The following is a 16,465-nucleotide window of genomic DNA, read 5'->3' on the forward strand; positions in this document are numbered from 1 at the left end:
TGGTGACTCTGCCAGGCAGGTGGGTTGGAGCTTCATGATCCTTGAGGTCCCTTCCAACCTGGATCATTTTGTGATTCTGTGATTACTTTCATTGCTGCACTGTAAATGGTGAAGTGAGCACAGGGAAAAGAGATGGGAAGGGAATTCCACTGAGAGACAAGTGGGAGAATAGATTCAGCATATCCTCTTCCAAAGGACTATCTGAAATTTTCATACATACCATATACAATTATATAAGCTCAGTAAACAGAATGCTTGAAAGTAGAGTTTTACTGATTATAAGAATTAAAGTGTCAGCATTTATAATCATCCCAGTACTGTATATCGCATCACTTCTAGTAAAAATGGAAAGAAACTATGTTCTGTCATCTAATCCTGAGACAACAAACTACTTCAACTAAAAGTGAATACAAGTGATTATGTGATTTTTTTAGACATATAACCAAATGTTCCATCCTACTATAGCACTACATCATTGCTAAAACAAGGCACCGAGAGATTCCAGGTCACAACATGCTCATCTGCAAACACTTTTTCCCCATGCTCCTACTACTGCAGTTTTAGGGCATGGGACAATGCACCAGCTCCTCTCACAGTGGTTTACTAAATATCAGATTGGTTTAAATATTGGTTTTCTTGCTAGAAAAGAGAAGTTCAGAAATACAAAGATGCAGATGGGGATGTCAGACTATAGCTGCACTGTGGGATATGGGAACCCTGATGAATGATCTCAGCATCAGGTTACTGCATGGCACATCAGGGTCTCAGGCATGCAGTGTTTGCCCTAAAGGCTGAGTAGACTTTTTCCTCCAGTTTACCTTCTCCCTTCCAACAAGGATTTGAAGTAAATGAGAACATTCCACCCTATTTACAAAAACAAAGAAGCAACAAATAGCTGTGTGATGCTGAACAGATTTTCTGTACAAACGTCCTCCTCATCCCTTTGTCATTTAAGACAAGGTGGTATTCCCCTAAAGGAAAGGAAGATATGGTCCCACACATAGGAAAGGAACTGAGGAATATTATTTAATTTGTAGCAGAAAATTTATTACACAAAGTTGATAATTAAGTGCCTCAGATCTCTTCATTTTCTACATTTCAAACATGAGGACATTTTGCTTGTTTTTAGATGGAAAATAGATTTTAAATAATCATTTGTTTCAGTACACAAAACAAACAAATAAACAAAATGAAAGAGAACAAATCACATCAAGACTTCATTCACTAAGGGAGAGCTGAGAAAAAATCAAACATGACACTTCATAAAAATATAATATTTAATAATATTAATTTTCTTTAGAAAAAACATAGACTCAACAAAACCATTCACCTCTGCAGCTATGTAATCCTGGGTGAGAAGATGAAGTTCTGTTTTTCTAAGGATATTTATAATGATAATATTTGTACATGACTCATTTCATAAAAGTAAACACTGAAATCAATCATTAAATCTTGGTGTCTCTTGCTAAAACCCATGTCTAGAAAGGGATAATCTACTGCAGGATAATTATGCGGGAATGGTATATAATGTCAAGAATGTTATCCCTGTTATCATAGCTGTTTATAGAACTGTTTTAAAGATAGATACTTCTGACTGTAGTTACTCTGTTCCTCTCTGCTATCAGATTAAAAAAGTCAAGTTAAGAAATATATATATATGTGCCTGTTTTTTTAATCTTTGCAGTAATTTTATAAAATAAATTACTAGCTGGTATTTAAAAAGTTGCTTAAGGTTGAAGCAAATAAACAACTAAAAGCTAGATCAAAGAGAAAAAAAAATTGGAAGGTTTTGAACTGGGTCTTACAATACAGAACTGTTTTTATCACTCAGAATTATTTTTCTACCTATTTTTTTGGCCAGTATAATCTGGGTATTGAATTCTTCTCTGCTTCTGCTGCTTTCACAATTGTTTTCTTAATGCAAAGCCTATGAAGACACACACTTATCCTTCAGGGGATTAACAAAAATATAACAAAAGGCAAAAAGCAGTAATTTGTGTAGGCATTTCATTTTCTTCAACAGAACAAAATGGACTTACTGAAAAATCCTATATCATTTGTAGCTTGTATCGCAAGGCTTGTATGTGTCACCATAACTACAATTACTACACAGGTAATGTTGAGGTATTGTGATTCTGAAACTGTCAGCTTTACACAAAACGCTTTCTGTTCAGTATATTGCTCCAAGTCATCAATTATGGGTATCTAAAAATAAAAATAATTTAAAAAAGGTTTATTTATTAATTCATTAATTTATTTATTATATAAGCAAAGCAGAACACATTTAATTTCTTGTTTTCTTCTACAGAGGAAATGGTATTGCAAGAACCAATCTAATACTTATGCAGAGCAGCATCTAATTTTAGTAAAGCAGTTTTCACTAGATATAATTTGGGCAATCTGAATAGAATATGTGAACCATTTCAAATTTAACTCTTCTGGGGTAGGAAATAAAGTCAATGGTGTACGTGACTGAGGTGATTTTCTAACTTCAGAATACGATACTGGTTTTGATCTGTTATTGTAAAAGTCCCAAATTATAAAAGGCATAGGCAAAAGAGCATGATATTCATGTGTAGTTCCTATTACATCAAGAATATGCATAGATAAACGGTAACTCAAATTTATGCACTTTCTAACTGGAACTTCTTTTCTTTAAGATATTATTCCCAAATATCTGTGCATGGAGGGCACATCCCAGCAAAGCACATCTATTTTTATTTTTCATGGTGTAAGTATTCAAAAAATTCCACAAATATTTCCTCCATCCCCAAATGCATTATAGAAGAAGCAATACGTGTCAGTCCATTGTAGGTTCAGCCTATTAACTCTTATCTGTTTATTTGCCTACGTATGTAGATTTTTCACATGAAGCCTATGAAAGTAGTATCTAAGCAACAGCCTGAACATTTCAGCTTTGTCCTGAGGATTCCATTCAGAATTTCGACTGGAGCATAAATGCAGTAAGTTCTAACAGCTACTGGGATATTCACCACTTAGCTTACCTTGGCTTGTTTGAAGCAGCTGTAAGCAGTGTGACATTTGATGTTAGACTAGATGATCTTGTAGGGCCCTTCCAACCTGGTGATTCTATGATTCTATGATTTAAAAAAGTACTGTCTCCTACCTGAAACAGTGCTCTCTCTGTTTCTCATAATGACACTACATCAGAGGTACTAGCCCAGAGAAATATTAGGAGAAAGGCAATACAAAAAGCAATACAAAAGACAAAAAAATAATTAATTTTATACTCTTTTGTAGCCTCTGCGTCTGCTTGCAGGCATAGGTGGGATTTAGGGGGATTTACTTTTCAGATATTCAAAGCAGACTAATAAGGTATGTATGATGTTATTTGGATTTTATTTATATACATATTGCAAGGACCTGCCGTATTTCTTCACCCATAGCATGCCTCTTTAAGGCTGCTTGAAGAGCTCCTGTCGACTCATGACCCATCTCCAACAGTACTTGAGGCAGTGTGGACCCTCACTGCTGTGACAAATTTTTTTCTCTCAGATAGAGGACCTATGTATGAAACATAAGCTCTTTCAGCTGGCCCTTCACAGTGAAAAAGTTGTTTGACGGACTCGTCCTGAATTTTTACCAATTGTGATAAAATGTGCAGGGAAAATATTCTGAAAGATGGTATGAAAATTGCTACTAACCCTGATGTGTGAGACTGAGTTTTCCGCTGGCTGACTCAGTTGCCGCTGCTTTTGAAAACAATTGAAAATTATAGACTCAATCAGGCAAGCAGAAAAAAAAAAAGAAATCTCTATATGCAAATCTTTTCTGGAATAGAAAAATTGTACTGATTGCATTACAGCTTTGATTGTACTTCCGCAATTTTTGATGCAAAATGTGGGAATGTTAGATGTGGAATGTTTTCAGTTAAAAGAACTGGGATATCATGCAAAAGAATTGTACTTAGGCTAAAGCAAAGATGAAGCTTAACAATGTTAAACATGAGGGCATGAACTTAGGGACTTAGAGTAAGAATTTATTCTATGAGCAGTAGAATATTCTGTTGGAAATGACAAAGTAGCAGAAATTCTTGCTTTCCTATTAAATAACTTGCTGCATGTCACAAGAAATAGGTAAGATGTCACGTGATACTGTCATGAAAGAGAAGGGGAGATTGAGATTAATTCTTGTGGGAGGAAATATAAAAGACTTAGTTTAATGTGTTTGCCTGTAATTACTAGCAATGAGAAATGACAGCTTGGGAATTTTCACCTAAAAAACTCCCAGTCATTACCCACCTCTGGGACTCTGGTGATCTTTGGATTCTCCCTTTTAGCTCTTATGATAAAAATGTGTAGTTTCTACACATATTGAGAAGTATTTTGTAGTTCTGTTGTGATCACAGAATCACCAAGGTTGGAAAAGACCTAAAAGATCATCCAGTCCAACCATTCACCTATTACCAGTATCTGCCACTAAACCATGTCCCTCGACACAACATCCAGTTGTTCCTTGAACACCCCCAGGGTCGATGACTCCACCACCTCCCTGGGCAGTCCATTCCAGTGCCTTACCACCCTTTTTGAGAAGTAATATTTCCTAATGTCCAGCCTGAATCTTCCCAGCCACTGCTTGAAAGTGATATCGAGAAGTACAGATGTACTTTGAACAGGACAAAAATTTACTTAAAGGAGAAGTATTAAAACAGAATGTAATACTGAATAGTCAAAGACTGTGGCTATTGGGTTAATGAGTAAATCACTGCACTGGTACACAATAAAAGTTGATGCACCACAGCAATAGAGCAGCAGTGAGGGAATGCTCCAATAATCTAGTAAAATACTGTTTAAGCAACCTGACTAAAAGAGAGAAAAAAGAAATGAGTAAGGAAAAAAGTGTGGGGAACAAGGCAGGAAGATACTAAGGAGTGGGAAAATAATAAAAGAATATGAAGTTTTCCTTATCTTGTAGTTCTGACAATTGTGTGCCAACATATGAATATTTTAGAATTTTAAAAAATCTTTTTTTAACTAATAGTATTCTACATTTTCTTCTTTTAGATTTCTGCTATTTTCCCTGATAGTTTTGTTCATGTCTTAACATCTTAATGTCTCTCCTCTGTTACTAAAGTACTTTCTTTGCTACTTCATTATTTCCTCCCTTGTCTCTCCTCTGTCTCTTTTCTGTACTTCAATCTCTTTCTCTCTCTCTCTCTCTTTTTTTTTTTTTTTTTTAATCCTGGCTGGTCTCCATAGAAAATACTGCATTATATATATTTTTTTTCATACTGTTCTTGCCAATAGAACAGTATCCTTGACAAAGAGAAAAAAATAAGCTGCTGCTCTGGAGGTGGCTAGAAAACTGGCATAACACCAGTGAACATAATCCAAGCCTGGCACAGGACAGAAAAGGCAATCTAAAAACTTTTCCTTACATCTAACATGAAGCATTTTGTGGAAGCAGTAAGGGAAAGAAACAGATTATAAACCTCTAAAATCTGTCACGACTTTTTAATTTATCTGTGGAGGTCTTAAAGGGCTCCAGAGACTCTGTCCTTAAACAGATATTCCACTCTCAGTGTTAAATTTGCATTTAATCTTTTTTAAAATTAAATAGCAATAGGATACCTGCTTTAACTACTTCAGTTCAACTTTTTGCTTCTTTTAAGCAGATGATAAAACTGTGGCAAGAACAGAGGCAGTGATTCTTAGGTAAGTTTTCTGCTGGGAAAGAGCAAGGAAAGCCCTAGACCAGGACTACAGTGCATTGGATATGGGTTCCGGTGGTGCACAAAATGTGGAGGAATAACAAAATCAAAGATGAAGGCATATTCTAGAGAAGCTCTCACCTTGGAGACTGTGGCATGCCCAGATATCACATTTTTTTTCCCTCATTTGTCTTATCAAGCTCAATTGCCTGTACCAAGAACTGCTTTAAAGACTGTGTAGAGGGGTTTCCTCTTGCCTTATTTTTGCGGATCTGTAATGTACATAGCCTTCAAGGAAAAGTACTACTCTGTGTCTGGATGCACGCATTTAATAATTTCATTTTTTGTTCCCATTATTATGCACTTTGGAAAGACTGCAGACACAAGCCACATTCAATAGAAAGCAAAATACCCTCTCTCATCCAAGGCCATGCTGTGTCAATCCTTTGAGAGATGTCAGGCTCATTTATTAGTACAGGAGCCAGACAAATGCATGATAAAAGCCACGTTGGCACAATAAATACTGCTGTGAATGTTCAACAGACCTTCTGACATGGTAATTTGACATTTTATTTTTCTTCCTTGGTCAGCTATCCATATTTATGTAACTGAAGTACAAAACAACCATTTGATTAATACCTTATTAACAAAATTCAGGACTAGTAAATTTGCAAAAATAAAAGTAGAATCATTTAGAAATTGAAGGATTTATCCCAGATTTTGAGCTAGTTTGCATTACTGCTTCTAACACATAGGACTGAGCCTTTTATTTTCAAATCTTACTGTAAGCCTTTGCCAGCTTGCTTATATTCCCCAAATAGCTTCTGCTTCACTACATTTCCATCTGTACAGAAAGGGCATGGACATAAACACTGATAAACAGTGAATGAAATCTTCCCAACCTCCCAGCTGAAGGCAGGGTACTGGCAGGCCATATTTTTCTTTTCAGAAGGTATTATGTTAGGGATTGAGACTTTTATTGTGATTTAAGAGGGATTTTTATCAGGAAGCCAGCGGTACCAAGCATTTTGGCTAGATGTTGCACTGCTCTATGATATACAAGTGTGTGCCTTTTGGCTGCTGTAGCAATCTTTTTCAGAACTAACAAACAAAGTTCCATTAATTATATCTTCAGCATTTAATTTCTGTGGTAGATTCTAGTCCTTCCTTTTTTTTTTCTGAGTCTTCCTGTGCTTGTGAAGAAGATTGAAGGTTGTCATACAAGTCTGCATTGAAGAGGGAATGTAAGAACTGTACTCCCCTCTGTGGACTACTTGCTTCAGGAAATCATCTGGGCATTATGGCAAAGCAGATTTCATGGGGATGCTGTTTCCCGTGTTAAATAAACAATAAACACTTGGAAGTATTTTTCTTGCCTGTTCCTTTATCACATTAATAACTATTAACTATTGGTAGAAAGTTATCTGAGCTTGCTAAAAAATTAACACTGTTATCTTCATGTCTATAGTAGAAAAAAATAGCCCAGAAATCAGCAGAATTTTATGGCATCCCGGGTATCAGGTGTGGCTATGAAATTACAACTCCAGATAGTAACAATTTGATACAGAATTTAAAAAATCAATAGAAATAGACAAGTCGCTGAAAAAAAAAAAACAAAACCAACCAAATACCCAAAACAAATCATCATCAACAACAACAAAACCCACACAAACCCAAAGAGTAAAACTGTGAACTTTCAGTTTTGCTCCTCATGGGAGGAAATCTTTAAGACAAGATCTTGAAGGTCAGCATGATATGAGTTTGCTACACATCAAAGAAGCAATAGCTATGATAAGTTTATGAGGGTAGTACATACTGTATACTGAAAGAAATACTAAGTGCTAGTGCAGGCCAAAGGCATATCTCTTGCTGAAAACACATTTCTATGTACTAGAAAATTACAATTAGATTACTTAGTATAGAAAAAGGTTTTTCTATAACTAAACTAATATTCCCATAACTAAGCTCACATAATTCTCATTAATATCAATTGGAATCTGATGCCTAGAAAGAATAGAATGCTTATTTTCTTATGCATTTATATATTCTTATATTCTTATAAGAATATATAAATATATATATATATAAATATATATATTCTTATAAATTCTTATGCATTTAAGAGAAGCAAATTTGCAGCTGATTAATTAGTAAAAATGAGTAAACTTTCCTTTAGCTTCTGATCCAACATGTGAAAATGCATATATATGTTGTGCTCTGCATTCTCATAAATTCCTGAGTCCTGAGTCCTCTTGAAGCATAGAATAATGGCATAAAACTAAAAAGTGTAAATAATGTTCTCTTTAATTTAACTATTTTTTTTTTTTTAAATTTTCAACTTGTTTATCAGCATTTCTCTAGTCTGCGGCTGCTCCCTCACGTGTTTTTCACAGTCATGTTCTGAACAGATCTCAGTGATACCGCATATGAAGCCATGGGGACAGCTATGGGAATACACTCCAAAAGGTACTGAGGGAACCTGCTAGAATTTGAAGATCAGGCAGAACTGCAGTTAATACAGTGTTTGAGAAAATTATTGCCTTAATATCTATCGTGAAGGAAAACCTCCAGGGAGAAGACTACAAGAAAGAATTGTATTCTTTAATTATAGATACATGGATTTGAAAAATATCTAGAATTCTACTCTGATTTTGAATGAAAATAGAATTATTAAGTGATTGAAGAGAACAAGAGTGATATATATGGTGGAGGTTTAAAACTGTCAGTAAAGATAAATGCCTGAACTGTTGCTGCTGTTTGGCATGGTGTTATGATGGTGTATGAAGGAAAAGACCCTAAGCACTTTAGACATATTCCTTCAGCACTCCACATTTTTCAAAAACATAGCAATCATAAATTCACATACCAAAAATCGATGTGGACCAACCAATCCTTTGAATGTGATTTGCAGTTATCAAAAGTATCCAAATCTTATTTTATCAGAACTCAGGCATTATCCAATCTCCTTAGTTTATCCAAACATTATATTCCTCCTGTAACTGTACAGAATCATAGTGAACAAAAAGTACATTAGAACAACATGCAGTGGCTTGATGTGGAGGACTGCACTTCATGAAGTTCTACTCTGTCAGACAGTGGTGAGTCTTCAGATCATTGAAACTAACGAATTCAGGAATTATCAAAATGTTTCAAGGGATAAAGAAAGTAGAAATTTGCTACAGTTCCCCACTATCTTATTTTGCATGCCTCAGTGTCTGGTGAAATTCTAGAAAAGGTAACCTTAAAAAAAGCATTAAAATATTTCTGAGAAGGTTTTCAGCTTCTCACACTTCCTGTGCATATTTTCTGAAGTAGCAGTCTGTGTTAAGAAAAGAATTTCTGAATTTCTTCTTCTGGAATAATTGTTTCTCCCTTTTTGGTTCAATCTGCAATGAAACTTCCTCCCTCCCCTTCCTGCCTTCCCACCCTCCAAGAAAAAAGAAAAAAGAAAAAAAAAAAAAAAAAAAAAAAGAGGTGGAGAGACTGAGGAGAAGAATTTCCCACTGGCCACCTCCAGCTATTTCTGTTTTCCCCTCTACCAAGGACTGGGTGCACTCAGCCACGCAGCTCTGATTTGTTGTTTCTTTTTTCATACCACTCTGATATACTGCTACTAGAAACTGAATAACACACCATGGAGTAAAACTGTGAATCCAAGGAACCTATACACTGACTATATGTACAAGGAAATTGTCTCCTTATGTATTATAACTCATTGTCCAGTTTGTTGATATCTTCTGTTTGTCACTTGCTAATTGATTAATTACTTCACTGATTTCCTAGGTGTGCATTGGAGAGAACACATTTAATTTCTATTATTATCTATAAGTGACATTTTTGGACTTCTACTAGTTTGCCTATTCTTTTCTATGCAGTACAACATTTGTACAATAACTAAATGTTCTATTTTTAAGCCTTTGTCTCAAATTGTGTCCTACAATGTGAAAAATGAAAGAAAAAAAAGGAAAAATGAACTGAAAGAGGAAAGATAAAACCGAGTGATTTAATCAGCAAATCTTGAAAGCATATTCAGTCTATTACTTGGATTTAATTGCCAGATAGAAAGCCATGTGTCAAAATTCTATGATAAAATATACCTTATTGATATAATATTAATGATTTTGTGAAGGTAAAGGACTGGGAGATTAAGGCCATTTCTAGTAGATGAATAAAGAAATGTGGTTATTGATACACACTGAAAAGAGTAAACCAATTGCAAACTCCTAGAGTAGGGGTAGTGTTGGAACTACTGATCCATGCTTGTCAGCATCTCATTAGTCACTAATTACATTCAGTTTTATTTTTTATAAAATCTTTTTCCTGTACTATCTTAAAAACTCCCAATATGCAGGAAATTGCACTGCAATTACAAGAGTATCTAAATATAGTGAAGGCAGTTTTGCTTCCTGGTTTATCATAGCGTTTGTTCATATAACAAGAATAAGAAAGATAGATTTACATGTGGTACTTCTCCATCTGATTTTCTAGATCATCATTTAAAGACATCCGCTAAATAAGTTGGACCAGAAAGGGCTTTCTTTCTGTTTCAGTCTTAAACTTCCACTTATAAGAAGAGATTGAGGATTGACTGAGTGTCCTTTTATTTTTCCTTTTCCTGGTTATTTTATTTTTCAAAATAGCTTTGTAAAAGGAGATGAGGCAAACCGGGTCAATTAAGATTTTGAAGTTAAATACTCCTGGAAGCATATTACTTTTGTTTCATAAAATAGGTCTTTGGATTTATATTGCTGTATAAAATATCTCCACTGCTTAGTGACATGGTATTGTTTCAGATATCTTATTTCAATAGTATTCTGGACCATCACTAAGTTACCCCTGACCCTGCATTTGTAGTTTTGAGAGGTAGCCTAGGTGGTTTTGTAATTAGACCCTCCCAGGTAGTAGGAAGCTAGAGCTTTGGCTCCCTAGTTAGCAGCTGTGCTCCCAGCTGGGTGTGTTTATTGTAAATGAAAAAGACTCCTCAAATTTCCATTCTCAGCATGACCATGCTTGGCTTCAGTCTCCGTTTCTGGACGTCACTAAAGATAAACATTAAAGGCAGTCTGAATGCTGCCTCATAAAGATTTGGTTGACATAATGCACCATAATGATATATTTCTAATCAGGCTATTTAGTGCTATCAAAGGATCTTTTAAAAAATGAATCATGACTTGTCATTTGAATATAAATGTAACCTAACTCAGACAACTCTCTGTATAACAAGCCCATGCAGTATAGCAATTGAATATGAAACAAAATATTTGCCTAAAGTATGCAGGTGATAGCAAAACAATGGGACACTGTTGACCCATGGTGAGAACATTTCACTGCTCATGTGAAGAAAAAAATATAAATTGGATTTCTATCTCATTATAAAAACTTGAAAATGTGCTCTCTGGCATTATTCACAATAGCACGCGGCATTTTATTGTCTTGCTTACACACAATTTGGAAAGTTTAAGTGAGATTTAGGGCCATAGGCCCAGTGTTAGCCCTTAATAGAGGGAGGTTTCATCATTAATAGCCGTAGATCAGACATAAACTTCTATACAAGAGGACATGGAAAAACAGAATTTTAAATTAGTTTTCCCTGTAGTCTCTTGAGTACATTTTCATAGAGCTGGAGGTTTTTGTTTCAGGTGATACTTTTTATGTATTCAAAAAATTACTCCTTTCCACTCTCCCTTCTATTTAATCCCCTAACAGGCAATCTTTCCCTCTGTGCCTCCCAGCACTTTCTCTGCATTTTTGCATGATTCATTGAGCTTTTTGTCTCAGATATTTCATCCAAGTGTAACAAATCCCCTCAAGCCAGCATTTGTTGAAAAAAGGCCTAGGATAGGAAAGTGAGTTATTTCATATCAGGGTTAAAATCGTTAGATTACTGTTCTGTGTTTTAATAACTATGAATTTGTCTACTTGGAATTTTTAAAATCAGAGTTCCAGTTGAGTTTAAAGATAAATTCCAGATTTCTTAGTCTAAATCCCATTAAAGTATGAGTTTTGCAGGAGATTTCAGGGAGGCCAGGATTTCATTCAATTTCTTTACTAAGTCTCTAGGAGACAAACCTGTTCTGCCATCCTGTTCTGCCATTCTATTGTGCCCTATTCTCCTTTTCAGTCTCCATGTGGTTATTCATATAGATCAGTGGAACACAAAGGTGCCTTATTCCAAGGTGACTTCCATGCTATGGAAAGCAATCATTTTCTTCCCTGGAAATATGTCTCCCAATGACCAGGTTGTCTTAATCATTTATTTAAGAAGTATTATTACCTATCAGTAAGAAAATATATTTGACACATTGCTCTATTAGAAATACACTTGATCCACAACGTAATTTATTACCTTTTTTCAATTGTAGGCTCCTTTAACTAGCGTCTCTTCTAATCTATGTTCTTAGCCCATTATCATCACTGAATGAAGTAACTCTAAACATAACCATGAGGTAACTAAACTAGGAAGGTTTCAGAAGGACCAGATAAAGTGTTCTTCCTTTTTCCAAATAGAAGAATTTAAATGTATTGATCCTTTGGGCATGACAGCAAAAAAATGTAGTGTTATGTGTCCTAGGTCACTCTCAAACAGAGATATTCATGAATATGAAACTATGAAAAATTTTCTCTTTAACATAGTAAAAATGTGTGGATGGCAGCCAGCCACTGTATTTCATCTGAAACCAGCCTCTGTGATTAACTACCTAGTAGAAATCTAATTATATGTTACAGTATCATGCCTACAGGATGAATAAACTGGTTGAGACTGTATTCCTTTCACACATGCAAACTTTGGCAACTCTCATTCCTTGTTTAACATTACTGAAAAAAAACTGTGCTTTTTTCTCCTGGAGATATACATGATCCCATAGGCTGAATTCTACTGATTTATATGCAGTGCAGTCTCAATAGGTAAAATTATTAGAATATAGCATATTGTGCTTTAGCATAATTATCTTTTTCTATCATGAATCTTAGAAAAAAGATGTATTTCACTTTGGAAGAGTAAAGTTGCTTTTGTGTGTGCCAACCAAATCTATCATCAGCTTGGCAGATAAGCACTGAACTCAGAAAAAGCAGTGTAAGTGTTCTTGTAGGTCACATCCTGAAAAATTAATCCAACAAAATCATACTGAAGGGGTTTTTTTTGTTTTTTTTTTGTTTTTTTTCTTGCTTCCTTTTCCAACCCAGTTACAAAAGGATTTTGCAGTAATTTGTTGCATAGAAAAAAAAAAGTCAGTTTACGTAATTGCATATTTTGAAGCAGTCTCTGGTCCACTCTAAATGATGTGAGCCTTGAAGAACTGCATACTATATCCCTGAAAGTGTACAAAGGAGTAGTTAAGGTACATCCAGTAGATTTTCCTGTGTGGAATTACCACAATTACCTTTTAATTTCTCAAGTACTGCAAATATTTCACAGTAGAATCGAGGACAATACTTGACAAGTTTACATTATAAAAAGCTCTGAGATTACATTATGTAGGCCACTTGCACATGCTCTGAGAAAGACTTGATTTGTATTCGGCTAAGGTGATGGTTTCAATATTTTGTGATTAGCAGTCCCTGCAAGGAGGTATGACCTACTATGTAGTAAACTTCAACCTCATTGCATGAATTCTGCTTACCTAAGCTGTATTTCGGTGACCCTCTAAGAGCTGACAGAGCACAGGCTGACAGCCACAATTTAAGACAAGTGTGGAATTTACACAAAGAATAAATGAATGAAGTCCACCTCCAAAAGTCAGGTGGATGATTTGAATGTTTTGTTGTTTGAGGAATACGATCTTTCAGTTCCCAAATTCCAGAAGATAGAAAAATGGGCAACAGTCATAACATTTCAAGAGTTAATATAACCTTCATAAAACTGCAATCAATGTTAATTCAAGGTTTATTAGTCAAATCCATGATTATCTGACAATGTTCTTAATTCTATGCTAATAATTTTTGGTATTTTATGTAGTAGAATTTTTATTATATTCATTCCCAACTTTCAGCACCCAGTATCTTTAGTATGTTCAATAATTGTATTTAATTATCTTTTGAGTTCTCTAGTTCCTCAGTCCTTTGAATACTAATTATTAGTTTCTCTCTGTTTGATTTTTAGTAGAACACATCTCTGTTTCACCTCTATTTTTAGTTTTAATTTCAGGTTTAAGCTTGACATCTTCCATACTTACTTCTCCTTCACATCTGTACGTTTTGTGATTCTCAGCAGTATTTTTGCTCAAAGTATTTTGAAACTTATTATGTAGAAAACTACTTTTGTGTTTTATCTCACATATACACTACTAGCCTCATTTCTTCCAATTGATTCTCTCAAATCCATGACTAGGTTAAGAAAATCTTCCATTACTCCTATTGCTCTCTTGACCTTTCCATATAGCTTTTCATTTCTTCAGTCATTTCACACTCGAGCTGTTCTTTCTGTAAAGGCAGAATTTACAGTATTCCTATAACTCATTTATTCTCTGGGACATATTCAAATTCAACCCCTAATGATACTGCAGTCCCAGGAATTGTCAGGGGCCCAATGTTCTTCACTTGAAGACCAAGAAAACCAATGTTGATATGATGATCTATTATGGAAAAGAAGGAAAAAGAAACCGTTCTCTCCTGACATGGCTGTTCACATTGAATTCAATGGCTAATTTAAGCTGATAGAAAAACAGTTTACACTCTTTTTCAGGTCATCTGCCCTGAAGCCAAAGGACACCAAGTAGTTGAATTCTTAAAAGCAGTTACTTATAGGGAAGTTGCAGTCTTCCCATTTTGCAAACTTTCCATTTCACATTTTTGCTGGCTTTTTCTAATGTGTATTTTTCACCACTAATAGCCCAGTTAATGTGATCTTCAAGCCATATTTAAGTTATGCATGTACTATCCTACTTTTCTTCATATGACTAGCTCTCTCATTCTGCTACCCACAGTCAAACTTCTTTCCAGTTTTATATTGACATTTTAACAAGCTTTTAGTATTGAGCTTACAATACTGTAAATCAATGTCTATATGTTCCCCACTAATCTCTCATACACCCTATTTCCACTAAAATGGAATCATTTTTCTGTTATCATTTACTCTTTTTTTTTTTTTTTTTTGTCTGTTTGCATCATCTCTATGCACACATTTGCTAGACAGGCCACATTCAGGAAAGAACTGGATTTTCTTAAATACATTCAGTTGACTGTATGATACTACCTTATCAATCATAAGATACTCTTCTGACAGTACAATGCAAACAAACCCTTGAGTGCTGGCACATTCAGATAATTTCCAGAAGTCCTTCCTCTCCTCACTCAATGTATTAAACCAGTCAAGGACAGGAGGAATCAATATTACTGAAATTTCTTATTTTGATAATAAAGGCTTATAAAAGTGAAGTAGTTATTCAAAGTAATTAATGGCAGTTTACATAATACACTTTAATATAATAAATACATACATGTATGATCAATAAGAAGGCTTTTTCTTACAAAACAAGTCTGTCAATCACAACATGAAATAACCTAAAAAGATGACAGTAAAGAGAAAGTGATGGTACAGACTTTGAATTGAAATATGCCTTTCTTGGTGTTATTGCCCCATTATACTTGTGTTATTGTGGGGTTTGTTGTTTTTTTTTTTGTTGTTGTTGTTGTTTTGTGTCTGTTTTTTCTATTTTCCATTACACCTGTGAAAATACTGACTTCATTTTTTTACTGTCTTCACAAAAGTGGGAGGCAGACATGCCTAAATTCTATGGGGCAGTCTAGCACCAGTGACAACAGTTTTGTTGGCTGAAGAATCAAATGCACATTGCTATTCATAGTTAATACTTACTTTTGCATTCACATGTTAAATTTACTGTACTATTCACTGGAGCCGTGCCACTTTCATAATTTTTCTTTTACTTTAAACCTATCATTAATTTATCATTATAATCCATTCTGCAGCTTTCTTTTGTGAATGCAGCTCCCTGCATGAAAAAGAAAATCTATCTTTATACTCTGATTTTGTTCTTCAAAAGAACATTAGGAAGAAAGTATCGAGTACATAAAGAAGAAAGAAAAAATATACAGAAGTTATAAACAGAAATTCATATTTCACAATGCTATTCTGTCTCTTCCAGAACAAAATGTGTAGACAGTAAGCTCTAAAGCATTATGAATTATTACTTTATTCACTATATATTGTTTCATGCTAATGAAATATCAGTGTAACTAACACAGAAGCAAAGACTTAGTATAATCTCCAGTACTGCAGAACAAGTGAATACTTTTGCATTGATCAGTACTCTCGTCATGTACAATGGGGCTCTTTATAGATTGCAAAAGTTTTTATATGTGCAGACTGAAAATAGTACTAAAGCACTTACCTCCCATTTAGGCACTTTGCTCATACTAATTCCAGTGAATCATGATAAGGTCTTGCATATCCTGTTATAGATCTGGCCCGAAATGTTTTGCAGAATCAGAGCCATGCCCTGAAGTTCCTTTTACTTTTTCACTCATCCAACAGAAATGTTGATGTACAATATGACAAGTTGTGATATTACCAGAAATATTATGATTATTGAGTATAATATTAATAAGTATAATATAATATAATATAATAAGTATAATATTATGATATATTGAGTATAATTTTGTATTGTTCAAGTACTGTGTTTTATATTGTCTTTGATACTTTTTCCCTTAATGAAGGAGGAAAAGATCATTATGATCGTCCATTCCAATATTAGATAACCTACAGCAAACAGGAAAAATCTATACCAAGTTTAGTGAAGCTATAATTTGTACCACTGTAGGGAGCTCCTGAAA

Source organism: Coturnix japonica, chromosome 4 (assembly GCF_001577835.2).
Source record: "Coturnix japonica isolate 7356 chromosome 4, Coturnix japonica 2.1, whole genome shotgun sequence".
Lineage (NCBI taxonomy): Eukaryota > Metazoa > Chordata > Aves > Galliformes > Phasianidae > Coturnix > Coturnix japonica.